General features: G+C 36.9%; 2 long non-coding RNA genes across 4 annotated transcripts in view; one reads left to right on the forward strand and one right to left on the reverse strand.

Moving 5' to 3' along the window:
- Nucleotides 1-25,013, forward strand: part of LOC121070114 — an 88,151-nt gene that overhangs the window by 7,883 nt on the left and 55,255 nt on the right. For 2 of the 3 annotated variants that reach the window (XR_005819905.1, XR_005819904.1), the window contains exon 3: nt 6,978-8,257. This is a non-coding gene — a long non-coding RNA (uncharacterized LOC121070114). Of the gene's footprint in view, nt 1-6,977; nt 8,258-25,013 lie in introns of those variants that run through there. The other variant, XR_005819906.1, reaches the window with a different exon arrangement.
- LOC121070115 lies at nt 1,788-5,696 on the reverse strand. The gene is made up of 3 exons (XR_005819907.1): nt 5,630-5,696; nt 2,650-2,887; nt 1,788-2,550 (listed from the first exon to the last, which is right to left on the reverse strand). It is a non-coding gene; the product is annotated as an uncharacterized LOC121070115 (long non-coding RNA).

Below are 25,013 nucleotides of genomic sequence, written 5' to 3' on the forward strand. Positions count from 1 at the left end.
TATGGGTGACTGTTACTAAGTTATGGAAAACAGATGACTAAAACTTCATGATTTTTGTTCTTTATGGGTTTTGAATAGCGTTGTCTCTTATATTCCCTTTGTGATATTTAGAACCGCAACTTTTTTTTCCCCTTCATTTCTTGCCTTAAAGTATACCTTTATCTGCGTAGTTTGTTCTGAATTAACTTGCAGACAAACTGGGTAGGAAGGTGATTCTTTGTCTTGGTATCTTTGTCATAGAAACAACTTCAGTTAGATATGAACAAGACCTTTCAGACAGCCAATCCTTGTTTACTAGCTGTTTTTTGGTTTTGTTTGTAACAGAAATCACACTATTTAGAGTGGCGTGTCTCATTTCAGTGTGTAAATTGATGACTAAGTTGTGTTGATGAATGTTTATTTTGTCTATGAAAAGATCTGACAATGAGATATTCTTGTTGTCTGCTTGTTCACAGCATAATGAAAAGTTCGGTGGTTTCCTCCAAATTGTATGTATTGGCAGAACAATCTGAGACTTGGATTTCACACAGCATGTGGGTATAAACTGCCTTGTTTTCTCATTTTAGAGTGTAGAAGATACTTTTTGGTATTTTCATTGCATATATTTGACAATGTAAATTGCTTTCAAGACTGTCATGCCTTTGTAACGTGCTGATGTTACCTTAATAGTAGCTGCATTATTTTTTCCACAGAAGCATTTAGCTTATTGGCATTTGTTTTTACTGCTGACATTTTTTCAGCATCTAATATGTTGCTATGCAATTTCACTAGAAAAATGTTATGTTAAGCTGACTGAAATGTCATTCTGTCTTTATTTCCCTACAGGTTTTATGGGCTTAAATAAGCACCTGAATAAGCTTTTGAAATGTGTCAGATAATGTAATTTCACAAAGTTATTACATGCTTGTTTCAGTTGGCACTTCATGCAGTAATGTGTTTGTATGTCTGTTTGCCTTTCTGGAGCATTTTAAAAACAGTTCTTAGCTAGAACATAAACATATTTGTAAGAGGTATAATTATTAAGTTATTTTTACCAACTGATTTTGGACCTGAGATGTGTTAGCTCTGGAGTATTTTTCTGATACTGGTTTACGTTTTAGTGATTTACTGTATGAAAAATTAATGGTGGAAATACTTCATATTTACCCAGTTCTGCAGACAAATGCCCTTCTCATCGGATATCTTATTAATAGTTCTTAAGAAAGCCATTTTTTTTTTTTTTTTTTGCCAGGGTTCATTTTTTCCCCTCTCCATCAGCTATTTCTAGAGAAAGCTGTTTCCAACCTAAAGAGTACTAGTCACATTTAAATGACATATGCATGGTGATTTTTAATCTGAAACACATCACAGTGGCCAAACCTTATCCTTATAATATTTCCATTCCTTGATGTCAGTTTCATTTTTTGATTTTTTTTTTTTTAAATGCATTAGAGACTGCTTAATAAAGCTGCTAGATACACTAGCTGAAAATGGGAGAAAAAAATCCTACTTTTCCTTACCTAGACTGTTACCAAATAATGTATTTTGAACATGGGTTTAAGACTTTGTACACAGAGATGAAAGTGTGCAAATGGGTGGTTGGGGAACTGAATTTTTAAACTTCATTGGATGCAATTCAATCTGAAAAAAAAGAATGTAATAGATGAAGTAAGACAAAGATAATCAAAATTGCAGTACAGATGACTACCCATGTCTGCTGTGAAGAAAGGCTGCGTTTTTCCACATATCTGTGCATTCACCCATGACAGTGTATCTTAATGAAAAGATTGCTCATACTGTCTTTATTTCCTTGTCAGTTAGGGTTTCATTTCTGTCCATAAAAAATGAACATGCAGATCATGAGTGTATCACTGATGAGACAGCAGGAGTGAAAACCATAATGTAGTAAACAATCACAGCTATTTTTACCATTAGGTATTCCTCTCCTTGTTGGGAGTTACACTACAATGGGAATGAGTACTTAAGCAGAAGAGGGAAGTTCTTATCTTTCTAGCACAGACATGTATTGCCTATTCAAACCTTGAAACTGCAAGCCTTAAGACAGTATATGTAGTTAAAGTGTACCCAAAATAATAAATCCCATTATAAACATGGGATGATAATTTAGAATAATTTTGCCAAAATAACAATCTGCTCATTAATGTGTCTCAATTTTAAGAAGATTTAAGATTGATGATAGGGAATATTCAGTTCCTGCTTTTTATTATCTGGTTTAGTACATCATAATTAATTTGTTTTTCTTTGAATGCTACAGATGACTTGCCTTATATTGTGAAGATGGGGAAAAGGTAGTTTTTGATCATGTGGTCCTCTCTTCTCCGTAGGGGGTTAATTAAGGAAAGGTCCCTCCTTCAGTTTCCTGCTCAGTCAGAAGCTTTCTGCTTTTCTGATGCTAAAAACTTGTGATGGTGGACACTTTGTGCACTATAAATCTCTATGATTCCTGGAAAGAGGTGAGATTCTTCTGCTATCCATATTCTTTCATCTTCTGTTAGGACATTGTTTTCAATGGAAACCTGCTGAGCGTTGTGTTTGGTGAAGTAGCTCATTCTGTGAGAGTAAAAATATGTTCTTCACTACAGCATGACTTGGAGAGAGCTGAGCTAGGAGAAACTTGGTTCCCTAATTCATATGTGCTTTGTTATTTACCTCAGTAAATTTCCAGATATCCTAAATTTTGCTTCTCTGCAGTATTCCAATAAAACAGCTGTTTCAACCTTTGTGTCAGAAGGCCCCTAACAATCTTTCTGTGGCTCTTCACCATGAGATACTGAAGAGGAATGTGCCTGTGATGGACTTGTTTTTCTTCCCATAACAATCCTGATGTTAAGTAAGAAGGGATGCAATAAACATTCTTCTGTTATTTGGAAGGTCTCGCATTCTGCTGCTTCATGTAAAACAAAAAGGAAATCGTCTCTTCACTGCTTATGTTTGTTCCAAGCATTTAGCAAGTAGCCTTCTAATCTTTTATTAAAGTTTGTTATAGAGATGTCTGCTAAAAGATTCTCAGCACTTAAGAAAAAACTCAGTGTATTGAGACACATCTATTTTGTTTTTACTGGAAATTAATGAAATAAAATGTGTTTAGTTTGAATAGATTTAAGTTTTAAAGTACAAATATAACTATAAACATATTTCAAAAATGTATTAAATGAGCCCGGAAGGGCTTCAGGATGGCTGAGGCCTCGCGGCATGACTGAAATATAATTGACATTGGTTCCAAAATGGCAAAACCATGAGTGTTAAAGCTGGAATCCCTGGGTGAGCTCAGGCCTTAATCTCCAAGATGAAGGAGTTTGAGTGCCTGTTCTTGTATCTGTTGTCACTGGGTTTCTCCTTCAGACAAACGGTACTTTTCAGAAGGTGTTATGTGAACAAGTGTGAATGACTCATATAGAAGTAAGGCCTCTCTTGCATTAAACTAGTGAACTAGACTTCTGTCAGGTACTTTGCCTCTGAATGAGTCCCTAATACTAAAAGTTTTGCAGAATAAAATAAGAGATTAGTCTGAGTTACAGAATAGGTGCTTAAAAACTCTTCCAGAACTGAAACTCATTGGAACTGTGGGAGACTGGTGAGGAGCTTTTAAAGAGCAGACTGGGTTTATTTAAAGAGCAAAGATTAGGGCCTGCATTTAAAACGCAAAGATGTCCCCACGCACATCCTCCACACCCCCATTCATTCTTGTTGGCAAATATCTCTCAGTTTTAATAGAGACTAAAACACAAGTAGGAAAGGTTCAAGCCTCCGGGCCTCGCTATCCTAGAAACACCAGAGAAGTGGATAGACTTACTGGCCTTTGCACAACAAGAAAGACAGAATGCTTCATTTATGCATAGGCCCAATAGAATTGAATAACTAAAAATGGCACATTTTTCCACTACCTACAACGGGATAAATTCTGGGGCTGGAGACTGGTGCCAAATATTTTTCTGCACTTGATGCATCAGCAGGGATCTGGCTGGTGCCCTTACAAAAACAGAGCACGTGTTTGCACACATTCAACATCCCCCTCTGAGGCACAGTTTCCTCCAACTGCCATTTAGGTTGTGTTTGGCACCTGAGGTATTTCACAGGAAAATACAACACATTCTTGATGACATACTAGGGGGAGATTATTGGAGTCAGCATACATGAAGTTTTGATCTTGGGAAATACAGTAGGTAAAATTGTGAACAGGGGTTTACCATAGCCAAGAACCTACACCTACCTCACAGGGTGAGTAATGTGAGGTGTGCAGTACCCATAAAAATCAAGCCCCATTGGCCTTGAAAACTTCTTACTTTAGGCTGTAGTTTTGTCACATTACCTCTGCCTTTTTTTTACTATTGAGGTATCGGAAAACAGTTAAAAGCAATATATTATGCATTTGTAATTAGATTTTTTCTGTGGACGCAGGGAATTAGCATACATAAAAAATATTCAGATGTTCATGACTTTGAAAATGTTTGTCCTTCCATTTTTCTCTTGTCTCTGTTAAGTCTCTAGTGGCTTAATCCAGTCTTTCTTAACCCTGTCTTCACAACCTTGTTAAGATCTAATTGTTTTGGCATGTCAACATCTACAGTGTTCCAATATTTTAATCACATTCTTGATTTTAAACATCTATTGTTCCTTTTAATTGGTCATTAGCAGTTTATTAAGCAGAAGGATCTATGTGGTCTTCTGGAACGCTCATCTGTATTATTCAAAATCAGAGCTTGAGTTCATCGGGATTTTATTTATTTATTTATTTTTGACAAAGTCATTTTAATGTCAAAAACTGCCAGTTTGTCAAATTTTACCCCGGAGTTTCTTGGCTCCATGGTAAAATTTCTGGTCAAATCCAGAATCTGACATTACCATCCAATTTTGGTATTCAGTAGACACACATTTGAGTTCCCAATCATTGATTTAGGTATGTAAAAGTTGAAATGTAGCTATAGAACAAACTGCAGTAAAAGCATGTAGACTTGTCATTAAGGCTGTCTGTTACAGCCTTGAGAGACTGAGGACTTGAGCATGGGTCTAAGCACTGCTCTGCCTGTGCTCTCGGGATTAACTGTCTTTGGTGCTCTGATTAGAGTTAGGGACTATTGCTTTTATGTAACACCCAAGGGAGCTTGGTTTTATGACTGGAAGACTCGTTTCAAGTCTCTGAAGGTGGTTCAAACAAGATAACAGCTTCCCATACGCACTATATAAAACAGGGTTTACATGCAGATAGTTAAGGGCAGTCTGTTTTTAAAATACATCTCTTCCTACACAACATATTGCTTCTAATCCATGCATCCCCTAGATCATTTTTTATTGTGTGAAATGCTCAGTTTTATTAGTATTACATTTGTCTTCCAGTTCAAGTGTATGATTTAAGTGTCAGAACAACTTAAACATTGATATGCGAAGTCAGACTTTTTATTTTGAAGTGGAATAGCTCTTAATAAAACTAGAATTACAGTCTAAGGTATACAGTAAGAAATATGTGGGGAAATGCTTCTTGAACATACCTCCACACTGTTGACCGTCTGCTAAAATAGTCTTGTAATCATCACACCAGGTTAATAAAGGTTGTGCAACTTTTAGGGTAGTGAAAGTAAAACTAAATCAAGATTTTGAGTTGCATTTCTATGATGTCTGGCATAACACTTACCAGAAAACATGGGAGAACTGTGTAACTTTCTCAGGATGACAGTTGATCAAGGCAGCAGCCATTTTAACTGCCTCCCACCCAGCTTTACCCTCAGCAGCTCAGTCAGATTCAGATGATGACTCGTCAATGATTCTTGGCAAGGCCGCGACTCAAAAGCTGATCTGTGGTTAATAATGCCAAGTACGTTGGGATAACACTAGAATTTAGCCTTTTTTTAGCCAAGCATGTTTATGGCTAAGATACTGCATTTCAGAAAGTTTGTTGTTTGACGACATATAAGATTGTGAGTCCTGATTTCTGCTGTTACTGGAGTCAGAAAAAAGCTCTCCTTGCTGTGGAGCAAGTCCTTCATGTTCAAGTATTCCAGGGTCATTTTTTTTTATTGGTTGAAACTAAAAGAACTGTGAGGACTTGGAGAAGCCGAATTCATTGTTTGTTCTTCAGCCACCCATCGTAAGAGAATTTCATGTTGAATGAATAAGAATTTCAACAGTGTTCGTGTTTCACGTTCAATGTTACATAACAGTTTGAAGTCTGAACCTTAGCTAAATTATCCTCTTAGCCCAAGCTGGAGGATATTTCCTTATACTGTAGCATGTTTGATTTTAAAAATTCTATGAAGTTCCTTCTTCAAGGAAGCAATGCAGGTGCTGAATGAATAAAGTTAAGCTGCTGCTATATGATGACTACCTGATTTCAGAAACTGGTAACTGGTGATCATAGCATAGTTTAAATATTATAACATGAAGGTATAGCAATAACTATAATTTTGACCAGTTATCTGGAGTGCTTGTTCTGTTTGACACTGTTTTGCTAACTGTGATGCCACCCATTGAGAACTTTAGCTGCTGAACACATCAAAGAAAGCTCTGATATGTGAAATCTTATAAATCACATTGTAAGGCCTTACAACATGTTGATTGTCTATCATGTTTACTTGTGTTGAGGTCTAGTGAGGTCTCTACCAGGCCTTTTAAAAGGAGGAACCTAGAAAGATGGAAGATATGGTGGGTTATGTATTCTTCTCTATTATAAGAAAATCATTTATTGAAAACGTTACCTTAAGATAACTGCATTTCATGTAAATATTGGTTGTGGATTAGGGGGGAAGTTGAACTGATCAGTAGAGAAAGAAGCACCTCTTGCTTTTGTAAGGTTGCTTTTGTTCTTCCATCTATACCACAAAGCATATGATTTATTCTTTAGAATTGATCAGGCTGTTTAAAGAATACAATACTTAGAGTAATCATCCTCTTCTTCGGTAATGGAAATTTCTCAAATGAGATTTAGTGAAATCATCAAGGTCCCTTTACCAATATCCTAAAATATTAATTCTCTTCTCTTGTAGTACATGTCTCTCCCACTGCGTGGATCCATAGACCTTGAGGAGGGGCCGAGATGCAGAATTCCATCTTGCTTTTAATGTGCAAATCTTTGGGGCATTGTTTGGACACCTAGTAGGTGATAACCTCTTCCTGCAACTCCCTGAGAATCTTGAAATCTTGTATTGACTTTGCCAAGGAATGAAAACTCTTAAGAGAATGTTTCTAAACTTTTGCCTTTGTAGACACCTCAGGTTTGCTATTATAAGGGAGTCATTGTTTTATTATTTTGACTAGCACAGCACAGATTACAGACAAAAATAGAAATAGTGAAGTACCTGCCAATGCTCCTTGCTGAAATGGCTCCCTTTAATGCAAATATTTAGTTGGATATAAAAACATAGCTCTACTAGGTAGCAACTTGGTAAAAGAAAAATCTGGAAAATAAATGAAAATCCTTGAGATCAATATCAGTCTCAAGTAGTGTGGATACCATCAATTTTATGGAATAGTGGGAGTATTAGAACCTCAAAGAGGAAAAAAGCTTAATTACAGCGGAAATAAACCAGTTCAGGAAAAAATCATAAAAGTGCTGTAAGTTAGGTCTGATCAAAAAGACACTGATGAGAATACTGGCAAAAGAAAAGACAGAGAAAGATTTATTGTGTCTATCAAGCATTGAGTTGTGTTCTGAAACACTTATGTTTCCATGGACTGAGAATTACTGGAATAAAACATTTACTTAGAAACAGAGTGAACACGCAGACATTATGCTGATTATGACATGTTTGTAGAGAAAGGGAAAAGGAAATGTTTTGCAGGCAAGGATGGGTTATTGGACTGGAATACATGATTGATTTCTTTTACTACTGTAGGCTGGATTTCACAGAGTAACCACATAGTGCCAAACACGACATTATTGACTGCCAGTACAAAAATCAGTAGAGGAGGATGTATCTTGCCTGAATTTAACCTTTTGAGACAATCATAGGTATGTACAGAGTTGGAAAAGTTCACTGTCTGAAGGTGCTTTTCTCGCAGTGCTCTCTGCAGGGACTGCCCACGCAGCTAGTTTATTCTATATGCCAACATCTTGGGCAGATGAATTGAGTGGAGTTCTGTCCCCTGGATTCATGAAATTTAATCATTGCAAAATTTGAGAGAGGAGGTGTTTGTTTTTTTTTTGTTTTCTTCCTTCTCCCACTTGATTTTTTTTTTTTTTAATTGCCTCATGCTATTCTTCCAATTTTGGAACTGAAAAAGATTAAGAGTAAGTTACTAAAATCAGTTTTCTCAGAGATTAGTACCATCTAATTGACAGAAATGGGGTGTTCAAATGTTAATGTTTGAGTGATTTGGGAGTTTGGCTAAATTGGCAGCCTTGCTGCTGATCATTTTAAAAGAGCTCTTCAGTTAATGAAATGATATAAATAAAAAGGAGAAGCCTTGAGAAACAAAAGGATAAGTTTGTTGCAAATATGGTTATTGGTCTGTGAACAATCCGAATATACATTCTGATCTGCTTTCTGAAGTAATAATAAAATAAACCTGTCTTAGGGGTCCCACTAACAGGTAGAATTGGCAAAGTTATTGATAATAAGAAAAGACAAGTGGACAAGCTGGGTGCACAGTACAAAGAAGCTAGGAGGGAAAGAATAAAAATTGGTCTTTGCAAAAAGAGGAAAAGGAAACTGTAATTATGAAAGAACAGTTATTGCCAAGCAGCCTGAAAGAAAACAATATAGTAGCAAAACATGTCAGAGCAAAATATTAATTGGAGACTGATTCAGAGCCCTTTGAATTATATTTTTAAAAAAAAACAAGCCCTTGACTTGAGTGGTCTTTTTATCTGACCTAACTGTAGAAGATAGAAATAATTAATGTTTTGGTCAGGTTTAAAATTGTTAAAAAAAAAAAAAAAAAGTTATCAAATGCAGGGTGAAACATGGAACAAAACTCTGTTTTACGGTCACTGGATTCACAGATGGGGGATTTTTGTCTTCTGAGATTTTCTTATTTCCTTATTATCTCAGTATATTCAGACTTAACCAAAAAAGCACCCGATTTTTTATTGCTTCCTTCAAATAATCTTTGCTTTGCCTTACTATCAGAAGAACAACACAAGACAAACACAAAGAAAAAAGCCAAGAACATGAACTGTACAAAGCATTTATAGGAAACATATAGGAAATCAGCTTTGATGTTGCTAATAAAAGAGCATGTGGAAAACCAAGCAATAGCATTGCAAAAATATTACACGTATAAATCATTAAAAAGCAAACAGAGCCAGATGCAGCTGATCCATTTTCAGCTTTGTCTAATGTGTGAGGCAGGTGCTTTCTGTGCATGAACACTGGCTCTCCTTTCATCTAATTTGGAATAGGACAGAAGCTTTGTCTGCGTAATTACTGTTTTGTACAAAACTAAACCAAACAAAAACAGAACAGGGTATGAAGCAGGAGAGGGCACATAACCTTGCATCAGCATCTGTGGGATGGGTCTTGTGTCTACGTTGTGTCATGGATGTGAGGTGACACCATGGTCCTAGGAACTGGGAAGTGTGCCCGTTTATCATGGTGTAGACATAGTTTTAATGTATTACTGAAAGATGTTGAGGTATTATATTGATGAGTCTTTTAGAAAATAAATAAAACCTCAGAACAGCTGGAGGAAAATCTGTTTGTTAATTTTGCCTTGTTAATTATTTAAATGTTTTGGGTTTACCTAATTTTGACTGACAAATTACCTCTAATTTCTCACAACGATCACCATGGGGAGAGAATATCAGGTGAGTTCTAAGTTTTCATATTACCTATTTGCATTTATTTAAAAAAATCTGATATTACTAAAATTTGTAAGATTTCTAGATTTTGGCTTAAGTCTTGGAAATAATTTAATTTGTTCTGATTTTTCCAGCCTAAAAGAGAGATCTGATTTATGTAAGTCTGTAACCTTGTATGAAAATGATAATAAAAGATCGGATTTCAGTTACTTTTCCAAGTAAAAATACGAATGAAGGTAGGTGAAATTTGTTTAACAATGTGACTGTACTTTTCCAAGTAAAAATATGAATGAAAGTAGGTGAAATTTGTTTAACAATGTGACTGTATTAACATATGATAAGTATCTTAAAAAATATATTTTCCTACTTATTAGCTCATGTAATTAGATGTTAGACTGCTCTTGGAAAAAAATAGCTATGGGAATAAAGAAATGGTACTTAGTGCAGATAGTATAAGGCAATGGTTGTGGTGCAGAGATGCCAGAGAATGTAATAAAAAATATCTGTTGTGATCTAAATTTAGTATTATCAGAATCTGGGGAAAATTATGTCTGAGAAGTCATTAGGGCAAGAACAAAGTCTAGTGCTGCAGAGAAAATAGCTGATGCCAAGCTAAAGGCATCTTTATTTACAGATGATTCAGATCTGAATAGTAGTTCAGAAAATTGCTCTCTAAAAATGGAAACCATCATCATATTAAACTTCACGTGGAAGTGAGAAAACAGGAAACAAGGGTCCCAGTACTGTGGAAGCAGCCCATGTGCATTGGCCTCTGTGTGTGTGTGTGTGTGTGAGAGAGAGAGAGATACAGCTTTGAATGTCACAACTTAGTCCAGAATTCAGATTTTGAACTCGTTTTAGATCCAAGGTTTTCATCCGTCTTCGCTTGCTACAATGCATTTATCCAAATCCCAGGTTCAGAAGCTCTCAAGATTGTTGTTGTTCCAGCTGCAGTCCTGAATTTCTTTTTTCCCAGGCCTGTATGTGATGTTTAAGTTCTCTGTTGCTTTATGGCTTTTGACTATTGTGTTGAGCTAAGTGAATTCTGGATATATTATAAATTATGGTGAAATTATTTCAAAGACAAATAAAATTCTCAGTATTTCAGATGTTTTTCAGAAATACTTTGGTCATAAACATTATACCATACAATCTGTGGGTTGAATACCTGGATGTACCGTCCGTTTAAAATTATTACCTTAAAATGACATGAAATAAGATCAAATGAATGTATCAGAAATATTCCACATAATGTCTCTGAAAATTTTGCAAAATAGCTGTGTACCTGATGTGACTGTAGTATGCTTCAGATGTTTGATGACTGTACAGTCATGCTTCGATTCAAATTAAATTTTGATAGATTTCAGTGTAGGTTTGTTCAGAACTGGGCCTGAGCTGTGCAGAAATTGAAATCACAGACATCACAACCATGTCTGTACTTTCTGTGTTGAATATTAGGTGGCTGCAAAATTGTTTGAATTCATCACTTTTGGGAACTACATTTATTTGGATGAGAAAGTTATAGAAAGAGAAACTGTGTAATTAATAGAAAAGTTTAAAGCTAGCCCTATAAAGTGGATGAGAAATCACAACTCTGTCACAGTTTTGGAAAGCGAAACTTTCTTTGGAAAACAAAAGTCAACACAAAATTAATATGTTTTCCTTTCTTTAATGTCTTTTTATGTTCGTAGTTTGTACATAATGTGTAATTTAGTAAATTTTGTAGTCAGTCAAAACAACAGATGTTTCTCCTATTACCCTGCAGGTTTCTCTAGGTTTATAAAAATGTTTAGTTTTTTTCTTTCCATCTAATATTCCTTATTTATGGCTCACATGAAAAAAGTCACTGGGGAATTGGAACATGGTCTTTATTTTCTGGCTGTTGTCACTGTTGGTGTATGAAAACGTAAAACATCTTGAATTTGTAAGCTAAGGTAATTGTGCAGGAATCTTGATAACGAAATCTTGTTTTGACTAGGAAGCAATATGGTATGAAATTCATCGTCTTAGAATCAAGAACATGCTCCAGAAAGGAGTAATTATTCACCTAGGAAGCACTTTGAAAAGTCGTCTCTCTGTTTTATGTAGCATCTCTTGACAATAGAGCAAATTATAACTGGGGCGATGTTTTGCTACTTTCTAAGTATGATCCTCTGAGGAAAGCCTGAGTTCTGTAGCTCGACAAAACAGTTGTGTGCTTCTTGCTTGGAACCATTTGAGCATCCTTTTTCTCTCCTGGAAATCTAAGGCTGGGGAGAGAAACCATTAATGTAGTTGCTGAACCAGCCGTCGCTGCAATTTCTCTTTTCCCGCTTCTCAGGTAGGTCTCTTCTAAATGGGTTTGTGACTTCTGAGAGATAAAAGTGCATAGGCAACTGGGACTAGAGAAACCATAAGTCGTGTGTGAAGTGAGTTTTGGACTTTTTAGAAATGAGGAAGTTCACTTCATCGGTAGTGGTCACCAGATGGCACTGTTACATATGGTGTTGCATAGTGTTGCATATTGGTTTTTGTTATCTTCAATCAGGCCTTCACATCTATTATCTATTGTTATCTATGACCTGAGACAATTGCTGGAGAGAAAATATAGCAATCACCAAAGTTGCTGTGATGTTGCTCATAATTAAAAGGGATTGCTTAAACTAATTTGTTTCCTGAGAACCATGAATTTGTAGGTAGTCTAAGCTAATTGGAAAGTGAATAATGCTTATGTATTATCTGTTACAGACAGTGCATCATGATTTGTGCAAATATGTGAGATGAGCTATAGACTACTTCTAGAAAGTGCTCAGTGAGGCTTCCACAGAGCAGTGGTATTGTCAGAAAACGAGAAATAAAACAGTCTCCTTTAAAATTATCCAGTAAAAATCTAATTTTTATACTTGGGGTTTTTAGAAATGGTCAAAATAATTGTAGAGCTGAAGATGTTTCCATTGTGCTCTTGTGGGAATGGGAACTGATTTTTGTTGCGGTTTCTTACACTTAGAATTTGGTGTTTTGGATTTTTTAATAGTTTATTACTTTACAATATGTAGATTCTTCAATCTTTAGAGCAGTTTCATAAATAAGATTTTATTACTTTTCTTCAGTTCTATGCCAAGCCTTAGAGAATAACAGTTTTTAAAGGAATTATTGAAGAACTGATTGAAGAACTGTTAAATACCATGACAATACACTAGTGCTAGCTTTTACCTATGTCTGTTTTACCATATGCAAATGGAATTTACTTTCACCAAAGGTAAACATACCAACATTTAAATTACACTTACATTTTCAGGTGATTTATGTGGAAAGCTGCACTAAAATACCTGTACTGCAAAGTCACATTTGTAAGGTGGTGTATGTGAGAAGTAGTAGGAAGCCTACAGATACTTATTAGCAGAATATTGCTAGATCTCTTAACATTTTTGAGGGCATAAACAGATTAAAAAACCAATTAAAGTAAGAGGGAGCATATATGTTCCTTCCGTTGTTTAAATTCTTATCCAAATTCTATCAAAGAAAAAAATACTATGGGAGGATACAAAAGGTGAAATCTGATGAGACCTTTTACAACTGCAAGACACCTGTGATGTGGGTGGTTCTTAAAGTCTGCTTCTTTTTTACATTACTTTGACTGTAATACTATATCAAACTGCAGTATCCTAAATGGCTCAGAGCAGACAGGGAAAATAGTCCTGCAGTAAGTGGGCTGTTCTGGCACTTGGGAGAGCATGTTCAGGTCTTCTGGTTTGCCACTTCGTGCCTGAAAGGCCATCTGTTACTAATCCTCTTTTATCCTGTACCAGGAAAGGGGAGAGGGTTATTGGCATATGCTAAATAAAAATTAAAGCTGGCTAAAATTCAGAATTTATATAGCATGCATTTCTGGTTGAACTGGGGCTACATTTTTTTTATATATATTTTTTATTATATTTTTTATTTTTTCACGATTTCCCACAAACTGGACATGGACAAGTGACTACTTTTGTAAGTAAATACAAAAACTGTCATCACATCCACAGCACCTACTAGCTGTTGGATTTCACTCAGCAGCTGGGGCTACAGGGGTCAGCGGGCAGCAATGAGACATGGCAGCCTCCAGGGGTGGCCTTCCAAGGGCCTCTTCACTGGTAGTCTAGGCTTATAGAGACGGTGGTCATCATTAGGACCCTGTTCAGTAAAGACGTCTGCTCCAGCCGTTAATTTCAGCTCACAAACTTTTTTTTTTTTTTTGTTATCAAACAAACAGGAGTTTTCCCTTAAAATTAATTAGATAAATAAATGAATAGAAACTCCTAACTGGCTCTTAGTAAAATTTGTAAGTGACCACAGTAATGGGATCATATGAACAGCTAGATACATTGACATTCCAAAGCCGTGTATTGATTGTAGTTGAAGAATTTGAAAGTATAACTGATTCCCTATATCCATGCAGGTACAAGTTTTCCTATCGAGACAAGCTTTTCCTATCAATGACAGTAACAATTACACTCAGATTTTTTTGTTAATCTCTGTATTAACATTTTAAAACTCGGAAAAGGACGGAAAAGTCCTTTTTATGTGGGACACTAACTGAAAACAAAAGATAAAATTATTAAACTAGTATTAGCAGATTCAGAGCTATGAGCAAGTTAAATAACTTGAGAAACTGTTTGCAAGAGCCCCTATAACATCCTCTCTGTGCAGTTATCTTCTCTGATTCTTATGTAGGTTCCACAAAAATCCCATTGATATTCTTCTCCCCAGGCAGACTTTCACGAGATCAAAATTAACAGGCTGCAGATTTAAAACAAAGTGAACCATGTATTTCTCAAAACAGTGAAAAATTTAAACTGTGATTTAAAAAATAAAAATAAAAATTAAATCATGAAAGAAAATCTCATTCAGAGCTATTAAAAACAGAGTTACATCAATTTCAGGAAGTCTGAGAATCGCAGATTGCTGGGGCTGGGAAGACATCAAGAAGATACCACTCTCTGCTTCTGTCTTACTCTCTTCTCCTTGTGTTTGCTGTTAGCCACTGTTGAGGGAGGGAGACATCTTCCATCTGGCAGTATATAGCCATTCTTATACTGTCAAACACCATGTTAATTTTACTTCTGAGCTATCAGTAGGTAATTACTGGTTTTGTGAATAACTGAAATTGTTACTTTCTAAAGATACTGTTTTAGATATTCCTATTTTCTTCTGTTGAGTAGTCCTCTTCAGATTTTTGGAATTATGATTGATTTGCATATATGATCAAGGCACAGATAATACTTAGTATATTTGAGCTTTTTTTTAACATAGTCATGTTTTTTTTTTTTAACATAGTCTTTTTTTTTTTTTTTAACATAGTCATGTTTTCATTTTATTTGTGTTCTTTTTCTCTGACAGTACTTGTGTGTTGAATACCTAGGCTTTAGAATTGGTTTTGCCTAATTCCTAAGTCTGGTGTAAGTGAGAATTTCTTGCCTGAACATTGATCAGAGAATTCTTTGTTACTGGAGACTTTCATGTTTTTAGGTTGTGCTTTAAGGGGTATCAATTAGAAATCTGTGTTGTTTATTGTACTATAATGTCAACATACTTGGTCTACTATGAATTGATACCAAGACAGAATGCTGTATTTGTAAGAGCATAGCATTACTGAAGATTTGGCATAAGAAAGAACCTATGCAGCACACTTTTCCCAATAGAGAACTGAAACCAAGAGTATTAAAGGGATAATAGATTTAATGTATTTTATGATTTTAGAGGAAGCCCAGTGTTTTTTTTTGTGCCAGAAGACAATGAAACCTTTGTTATCAATGGGTAAATAATACAGGAACATCTGTGGCAGAAATTTAGATATACAGGTTTTGTATAGCTGTTTGAGCAGTGGCCCACACCAGTCTACATCATCAGACAAGTTATGACTCCTTGAATGTCATGAAAGACTCTTAAAGAAGGTAGCATGAGGCAAAGAAAAGACTTAATCTTTTTGCAGCGTTTTGCATGTAGAATAATTGTTTGATCATTTTTGCATGAAACTCTTGAAATGCATACTCCACTTTTTTTTTTTTTTTTTTTGTAAAACTAACTTTAGTCACGGAATGAAGCTTTGCTTTGTTTTTCCTTTGAATGACATCATGAAAAGTTTGAAAAATACTATGTTATATCTTACAGATACTTATTAGTTTCAACAGATCTTACCTGTTTCTGGAAAACACTTTGCCAAATTGTCTGCAATTGTATTCATTAATAAGGTGATGGGGAGTGTTTGATGATCTGGCTCATTCGTGGCCTCTGTGTTTGATTGGCTCAGCATTTGTACCTCAGCAAGTGAATACTCAAGCAGCATTTGTCTGTATTATCTGTAGGAAAAACTGTTATGCTAGTCTTCCTATGTGGAGGCCCTCCAAAGCTGTGCTTCACATAAAACTCAGAGCTCTTTGTGACAAAACGGAGACAGAGAGACTTTCTTCTGACAAGACAGACCCATCATAGTATTATACTTGTTTCTGAGGATCAAAACAGCTTCAGGTCTCAGTGTTATCATGTCCTGGGTGTTATGGTGCATCAAATGTGAGGGGTTACAAAGTACACCTCTGTCTTAGCTTTCCCATAGCATTTTTTTCCAAACAAAATGTCACTGCTCCAAGAGGTCATGACCTCTTTTCCTCACTTTCTACGCTGCAGTCCAACTATTAAAATGCAGGCACCCAGGTCCAAATTCTCCTCTTGGAAGGTGAGTTTGTCAAGTTTGTGCTTGGAATAGCATAGATGGAAGTCATTTAAACTACTGACAGAAAAATCTAGCCTGTCATCTTTCTGTTATTACTGCCAGTAAAAAGTTAATGAAATCTGTGCAAGGCACTTCGTCATGGTGGTAGGTGTAATGAATGTATGGATAAGCAGGATTAAATCCAGGCAATTTTTGAGGGGGAAATTTTAAAAAGTCTTTAATGGTTTTGCATTAGTCCTCGCCAGCAACCATCCACAGGGCTGTAGTAAAACTTCTTTCTATCTATGTTTAACGTGAATATGAAAGACATGCACTATAGACCTTGAGTAAGTTTATATCTGAAGAGGCTGTTTTGGCTATCATTTTTTAAATAACTTGCAGACTAACAGTCAGTTAAGAGGTTTGCCTGAAGGAACTGGTGCTTTATAGCTGTCTTGCCCTGGATGGGCATGAATTCTGCAAATGTAAAATGGTCTACTTATTTTACTCCAGGGTTGAACTGATCTCTTCTGTTAAAGACCAGTAACAGACCTCATTGCAGCCTTTCAATACTTAAAGAGGGCTTATAAAAAAGATGAAGAGTGACTTTTTACTTCGGCAGACAGTGCTAAGACAAGGGGCAATGGTTTTAAACTAAAAGAGGGGAGAGTTAGATTAGATGTTAGGAGGAAATTTTTCACTCATAGGGTGGTGAGGCACTGGCACAGGCTGCCCAGAGAAGCTGTGGATGCCCCATCCCTGGAAGTGTTCAAGACCAGGTTGGATGGGGCTTTGGGCAACCTGGTCTGGCTGTCCCTGCCCATGGCAGGGGGTTGGAACTGGGTGGGCTTTAAGGGCCCTTCCAAGCCAAATCATTCTGTGAGCTACTGCTAAGGTTCAGAGGTGATTGTTAATGACTGGCTTCCCAGATGCTCCTCTGCATCCCTGCATTGCAGATGGCCTGCACAGGGTAATTAAGGGCAGAGCTCCCTAATTCTTTACATGACCAATGTTGAGTAAGCAATATTTATGTAAGCATTCAGAACTATAACAGAAAAAGGAAAAAAAAAAAAAAAAAAGTGGAACAAATATTTATACTATCAAATGAAAACGTTGATTTCCCTGACTGGAAGAACTTGTATGGTGCCAAACACTAAGTATTAGTGAACAGGATTAGAAAAATGCTTGAGTTAGTGTGTTTTCTATAAAAGTTACATTCCTAAAATAGATGAATCCTCTCTCTTGTTCATGCTTTTCTCATTGCTGTTAAAGTACACACTGTTTTGCTTTAACACCTGACACTGCCTTTCATGCATTGCTTGCAGTCCCAGTAGAGCTGAAAAAAAAACCAGCCCCTTTGTCCAAGAATTTTGCTTACTCCTCATTTCCTTCTTCAAATTTAATTAGACCCAAACAGTCTGAAACTTTCAAAAGAAAGCAGCAACTTATTTTGAAAAGGAGTGGAATACTTGCCCCCTTTTTACCTTGTCCGCCATCCAGGTTTCCCCTGCCAGACTATCTCAGTTGATGCTGGCTGCCCGTCACAGTCAGTAAAACCACCTGTGACTGTATGTTCGGCCAACATTCAGTCACCTCATGTTAGCTGGCAGGTAGAGTGTTTCTGCCCTGGTGGCCATTTCATATAGTTTCTGTACATGCCACCTGCATGTGTGCTTTAGGTATTGCTCTCAGCTGTGGCCCAGCAGTCAAGGGTTGGCTTGCAAAGTGACTTTAAGTCTTTCTTTTCCAACCAACCCTATTTTCCTCCTGCTGTGAGGTTAGGGACTCAGTTCCTGCTGAGTTCAAGGGAGTTGGAGTGGAAAGGTGCTTTTACAGCACATTTGTGACTCCATATTTTTGGGCTGGCTAGGAACCTACCTAGATACAGATTTAGACTAGGTTTAAAGGCTTTCTTAGTTTATGCTAAGCTATACCTTCTTTCAAGGTGTTGCCAGAGGCAGGAGATCCATCCCTATTCCTAAGCATCTGCAGTCTTCTGAGGTGCCACCATGTTCTGGAACTGGTGTGTGCGTTGAGGGTGGGAAGCAGGAGGGACATATATGGTGCCTGTCTTTCTGATTACAGAAATTTGCATGCCCCTTGGGCTGTGGGTACTGCCTGAATACCTCTGAGTCTCACACATCGAGAATGAAACTCACATGATTGCCTTTTGCCTCCTTTCCTGATATTACATGTGCATTTAATTCATTTCTAATGCCAAGGGGCACAGGCGAGATAGATATGTTGTACTTGGATGAGCTAGTTGTGCACTCAGAAGAGCCCTGCTAAGCAGCAGCCTTCCCTTATAGAGCCTCGCATCTCTCTTTTTGCAGGGCTGCTCCTTTTCACGGCTTCCTCCCTTCACATCTCGCGGGCACATCTTAAGGCCTCGTTATTTGGGATGGAAAAAATCTTCATGATATGCTGCGAAGATAAACAAGTACCTGGAATTGTGATAGGCATGTGTTTTCCTATAGAAAATCCTTTTTGGATGCTTTAAAACAGCTACATCCCCCCCTCCCCCCAGCCCATTAGAATTGGGAAATTGGGATGAAGAAGATCAAATATGAAAGGACTGGGCTGCTTTGTACTACTCTGTTAGTTGACTGATACCTGATTGATACCTGTCTGGCATATTTCTTTGGCAAGGAGATAAGTGTTTCCCGTGACACCTCCCTACAGGCATGAGAAAATTAGCTAAATCTGGCCAAAGGGGCACGCTGACATTTTTGAAATTCACCTATTTTCCCTGTCCATATGGAAACTATCAGCCAAAGCAAATACTAGAGTCCATCATTTTTTGTAGTGTTGAAGCTTCTTCACTTTATTCTGTGCATTTTTGGCCTGTACCAAATAGATCTGACGACAGGAAGACCCACAGCAAGCTTAGCATAATCTTAGCACCATTTATATTCTTCGGTTATACTGTGTTATATCATTATGTTCCAAAAGCTGTTTCAGACTTAAAGAAACAAAATAAAATCCATTCCTCTTTAAAATAATTAGGTTTTGCTCACTTACTACTTGTCGCCATCAAGTAATCCTCAAGCTGCTTCTAGCCTTCCAAAAGAAACAAGAACTAACCAGCTGTGAATTTCTAATGTAGAAGGCAAGTTGACTTCTAACAAAACTTAATTAATGCAAAATGTTCTGGCCATTGTTATCAAAAATATTTTTAATAAGGAGCAAATCACATGAAAAGGTTGAAACTTATCTTCACGTTACTTAAAGATTCTTTCTTACACGTAGCATCTGTTCCATACAGGAGCTATTGAAATCCAAATAATGTCGTATGTTATATATGAACATACCATCAGACTGGAGTGTGGATGCTAGGTTTGCATATGTGGTAAAAAAAAATGCTGGTGTAGCTAGCTGGATATGCATGGTAATGAAACATGTTCATATACGTGACAAATTTTTGCAAAACAAGAGCTTGTTGTTTCTGTCATTAAGGCCCAAAGCATGGAAACATGAGAGGCCTGGATATAGATCAAACCCATCTAAATGGGATTTTTGGCTGGGTTGTTGTTCACTGAAATATTGTTTAAAGTTCCCTTGCACCTAATAACATATGATTCTTTGCTTTGCATAGCTCCAGCTTGGTCCTTCTAGGCTGTGTCCACACAGCTCAGTGTTGTTTTTGTGCAGATTGAAGGAGCACATCTGCAAAGGAGAAAGCCCAGAGAGGTGAAGACAGCCATTTTTTCAGTTGTCAAGGTTAAAAGAAAGTTTTCCCTTTAAGTGTGAGTGTGTTTGGAAATTAAGTGTTGTAGAAGTAGATTACATGTTCCTTCATAATACAGTTACTGCCTCTGGGTAGTGAAAATATTCCAAAGCAACCCCGTAACAGGATTGCAGAGTTGCAGTCTGAAGAAACCATGCTACTCCTGACAACAAGACCAACTTTGGGAATGAGAAACCTCCTGATAAATCACGTGCAAGTCTCTCTAGGGATTTTTGCTACCTGCTACCAGCAGAAAGATTTTAAGCATCCAGTGATTGAACCTCTGAGGCAATGCAGAGTGACATAAGCATCAGATTTGTGTTTCAAAACTACTGTTGTTCCTATTTAACCCAAACAGGCTTAATTCTATCTTGAAAAATTATGTAGTGGAATGAATGTCTGTGCAGTGAAGAAATACAGTCTGTGCCAGGTATGGTATGCAGTATGGTATCTGTTCTCTATACTGACATGCCCCCCTTCCCCGCCCCTCAAAAAAAAAAAAAATATCCTGGGCCAGACGTGGGGTATATGAATGACTGGAAAAGAAGAGGTGGTGCCTAGTAAGCAGAATAGATCCTGCTCACTGCTGGCTGCAGCCAAAGTAAACAAACTCGCGTAATTGCCACCACAGGCTTTTTACAGTAGATCTGCGTTTTTATTGATGTTGTTATTAAACTGCTATAAATGTTGTAGGCTGCTGTTGGAGATGAAATCCCCCCTTCCCCCAGCTTCTCAGTTGCTGTCTGTCACTAAAAGCTATTAAGTTTATCATCTAGCAGAATGAGACAGTTCAGGAAGCAGTCTGAATGTTAATGTTAACCTATTATAGGTTTTAAATAACCATAAAGAAAAATTAGACTGCAATGGGACAGGAAGGCTAGTTTACCTTAACATAAAATAAAGAGGACGCGTTGGCCTGATTTACTTAAATGTAGCTATTACGTGCTCTTTAGGGAGGAAACTGGTGTACCAAAGCTTATACAGGCAGGAAAAATGTCCTTTACCTCACTCTGTACAAATGACATAAAGGTTCTTGTTTTAATTAACGAGTAAATCCATAGGTGCAACATGTATGTATTATGTCGGGCTGGCTACCTTTTATGTGAATTCCTTTGGGAATAACAACAGAGCTGTAAAAAAGGGTATTCTGAAACATGCTATACCTTGCTTGTTTTTGAGGTGTTTTTCTTTTTAACAAGTCTAATATGATTTATATTTGCTATGAAAATGTGACGGTAATGAAAATGGATCATCTCTCACTTGGGAGTTCCCATATTGCCTGGGCTGGCCTAAAGCTTTTACAGAAATGTGTGGAAAAATCATGCGTGAGCCCAAACTCTTGAGCCCCATCTGTCTCCGTGTTTGCTTCTGAGCTTCCCCCAACCAGCAGCTCCTGTGGGCTCCCTGTGCTGGCATTTGAAATGCAACCACTTAGTGTAAGAGGGAGCATAAAAGAAACGTGGACGAACGTCAAGGGAGGGTCACAGGTATGTGGTGAAAGCCCAGTGCTGAAGGAGAAATTGGTCTAGTTTTCTGTGGTTGCTCTGAGATTTTGGAAAGAGGTCTTGCTTAAGACAGAGTTGCTGAGAGCAAATGCTCAGCGACATTGTAATGCAAGACTGCAGCTTGTGGAGGGTATTGCTGGAGGCACGGAAAGGACTGGTTATGGACAGCTTCAAATGCCTCGTTTTGCACCTTTGGGATGCCCGAGGTGTGAATGCAGTGGGACCATGAGGGCTCTGGATCGGAGAGCTCTCATCAGGAGCCTTAGAGCTGGGGCACTCCATGCTGCCTCCAGGCATGTGCTTTGGTTGTAGGCTGCTTGTCAGTTTATACGCATTGTATTAAAACACAATTTCACTTGCTTTTACAGTATCTTGTGAAGAACAAAAACCTGCACATCTAAAAGGTTAAGCACAGGTCTAATACGTTGTATTAAAACCAGGTAACGATTGAGTGTAAACTTATACAAACCAGTTTTTATACATTCTTTAGCCAGTTCTAAGTACCCAGTTAACTTGTTTGTTTGTTTATTTATTTATTTATATTTTTTATTTTTAAACAAACAACAAATCAATCAATTAAGAGCTGTGCCATGATAAATCAGTTATATTGCTTGGGTACAATATGAAATTTTGAATTGGTCTTAATGAAAAATCAAACTATTACCTGCAGTCCCAAACAAAACATTTGAAGCCAGTTTTAAGTATTTATTCAGGATTGTGTTCTTCCTGAAAGATAGGAAGCTTTTCCTTCATGTTAAGCTGATCAGTTTCCTTTTGCTGGTAATATCAGGCACTGCACACAACAAACTACTTCCCCTATTGTTAGTAACAACATACTAAATGCAGGATTGTGTGCACCTGGATGAAATTCGGGATCAGTGGCGTGAGCAGGTAAGACGAGGTGGTTTGACTGTCTCTTCTGGTCTCAGGTGTAGGTGAATTCCACCTTAGATTTTGCGTTCAGCCTCACTTACTAGTCCACAAAGGGATGTGGAACCTGTCAGAACAGTTGGTCTCAGGGTCTGAATCTTCCAGCCTGAAGGGGCCTTGCTGTTTCTTTAGAGATCCAGGTTAATGATTGGATTCTAATTTAGACTCTTACCTTTCAGATTCATCTGAAACAAGTGTTATGTGTCAACTGTGCATGGTGATTTTGAGTTTCACAGGACTTCTGAGTATAGATATTAAAGAAAAATAATTATGTGGTTCTGTCCAGGCTTCTTGAAACCTCACAGTTTCTTTCTAGTGCTTTTCCTGTTGGGTTCTATGTGCATTCGTATGCACACATATGCAGGCCAAAAACTGGTTTGTCAGACTGTATGAAGAAAGACTTCTATTTACAGTTGCATTACAATGTAAGATGTTTGTTTGATCTCTATTTTTTTGACAAATAAGGAGGCCAGCTTCGAAGCTGGGTTAGATTGTGCACGTTAGCCTACCATCACATTTGGTTTGTGATGTGGGCATGTTGGCACATGTAGGCATGCTTTCTTCCAAGTATCAGCAAAATGAAAGCAGGACTGAAGTGTACCTGGGATTATATCATAAAGCAGATTTTATTCACTGAAGCCCACAGAAGAAAATAATTAAAGAAAAAAATGAAGGTTTTGTTCCCAAATCTGTAGAGCTTTGAAAAAACTTAAAAAAAATACAACAACAAGAAACCTTTAAAGCTGTAAAACTTCAGGAAATTTGTTAGCTGTGACTTAGTGAACAGCAAATAAAATGGAAAAGTTTTATCAGTTGATTACTCCAGAACTGGTTTAATTCTAAAAATAAATAAGTAAATAAATAAAATCTGCTGAAGTACTACCATTAGAGACAATGGAGTTGTAAAGCCAGGGAAGCTTAGACAAGTCAATATCTGTTGTCAGTTATGTTGAAGAGAATTCTGATTAACTACGCTGAAGTGAATAGTTTGGTACTAATAGTGTGTCACAGCAGAACTGAACTCACCAAGAATCAGTCTTGGTATTGCTTTACTGATACAGCTTGGCTTAACCATTTGGCTTCCTATTACTTTTTAAAACTGGTATATATCAGGTATGTTTTTTACTTCACAACAGAAGAAAGATGTGTCACAGGCAAATTGCTGGCTTTTTTTTTTTTTTTTATATCTCCCAGGTGAAAATAAAGTAAAACGTAACTAAATAGAACGATATATTTTAAAAAATTCAATTTCAAACATTATGAAGTAACTGTCAATGAGCTTGTTTTTTGACATTATGTAGAAAGCTGCTTGTTGTACAGTACGTATGCAGTATATGAATACACCTCTGCTAAAGTTTTGTCTTTAAAATACCATTCGTTTGAGTAAGTGTTTCATTCAGTTTCTAACGCTAACTAGTTTGTTTATTGCGTCTTGTTTTGAAATCAGATGATTAAAACTGCACATGCTATCTTTTTAATTATTTGTGAAGTGGTGTTCAGACCAGTGCCCCTTTTTGTGCATGTTTCCAGTTGGGATATTCCCTCTGGCTTCTCAGTGGAACTGCTCAAAGTGTCAAAAAAGCTTTCCAAGTGGTGGGAAAAAATAGAGGCTATCTGTGTGGCAGAAAGACAAGTGGAAGAGCAGGATGTTATTTGGCCTGAATTCTTGCATCTAGAGCCTGTAGCAAATGTAGTTTTGAAAAAATACAGCCATGTATAACTCTGACAATATATGAAATTTTGCTTTATTTTTCTTTTTCAATGAGTCAGGGAAAAGCCAAATTCTTTAGTTTATATATCTGTATTACAGCAACGGGAACTCTTGCTCTGTATCCACTAGAAGAAACCAGTAATTAAAAGAACAATGAAAAAACGCTCAGGAAAGAAAGAGCAAGTGTTTCATAGTTAATTTCAATGCCAGGTCTTTCAGCAGCGTGTGATATGTATATGTTCTAACTGAAATAAACACATTTGAGTGTGTAAATCAATTAGTTATGTGTTTGCCCGTTTCCAGGCTGAAATTAATTTAAGTAACAGATGTTACTGTTCTGTAAGATCAAATACTTTTGGTCCCTTAGTAAGAACTTTACATGCCAGCTGTTTGCAGATGATAATTAGAAGTGGTAATAATTTTACTGAATTCCATCTCTCTGTGTAAGTGAGAATTTATGGAATGTATACTTTTGCATTATTAGTTTGTGTTTTTGCATTTGATTTAGTTTTCCTTCCATAACTTACTCTTGAACAAAAGCATAACTACCTCATAAAACACTGTTAAAAAGAAGATGAAACAACCTAAAATATCTTGAAATAAATTTCACATTTTTTTTCTAGAAGCTGGAAAGGATGAGATAAGGAGACATGTTAGTTTCTGTTTTTAAACATTTGGGACCTCTTCATGAGACTTAAGTCTATCTAGTAATGTGATAGAAACATTAACTACTTAGTTCA

The sequence above is a fragment of the Cygnus olor genome, chromosome 4 (assembly GCF_009769625.2).
Source record: "Cygnus olor isolate bCygOlo1 chromosome 4, bCygOlo1.pri.v2, whole genome shotgun sequence".
Classification (NCBI taxonomy): domain Eukaryota; kingdom Metazoa; phylum Chordata; class Aves; order Anseriformes; family Anatidae; genus Cygnus; species Cygnus olor.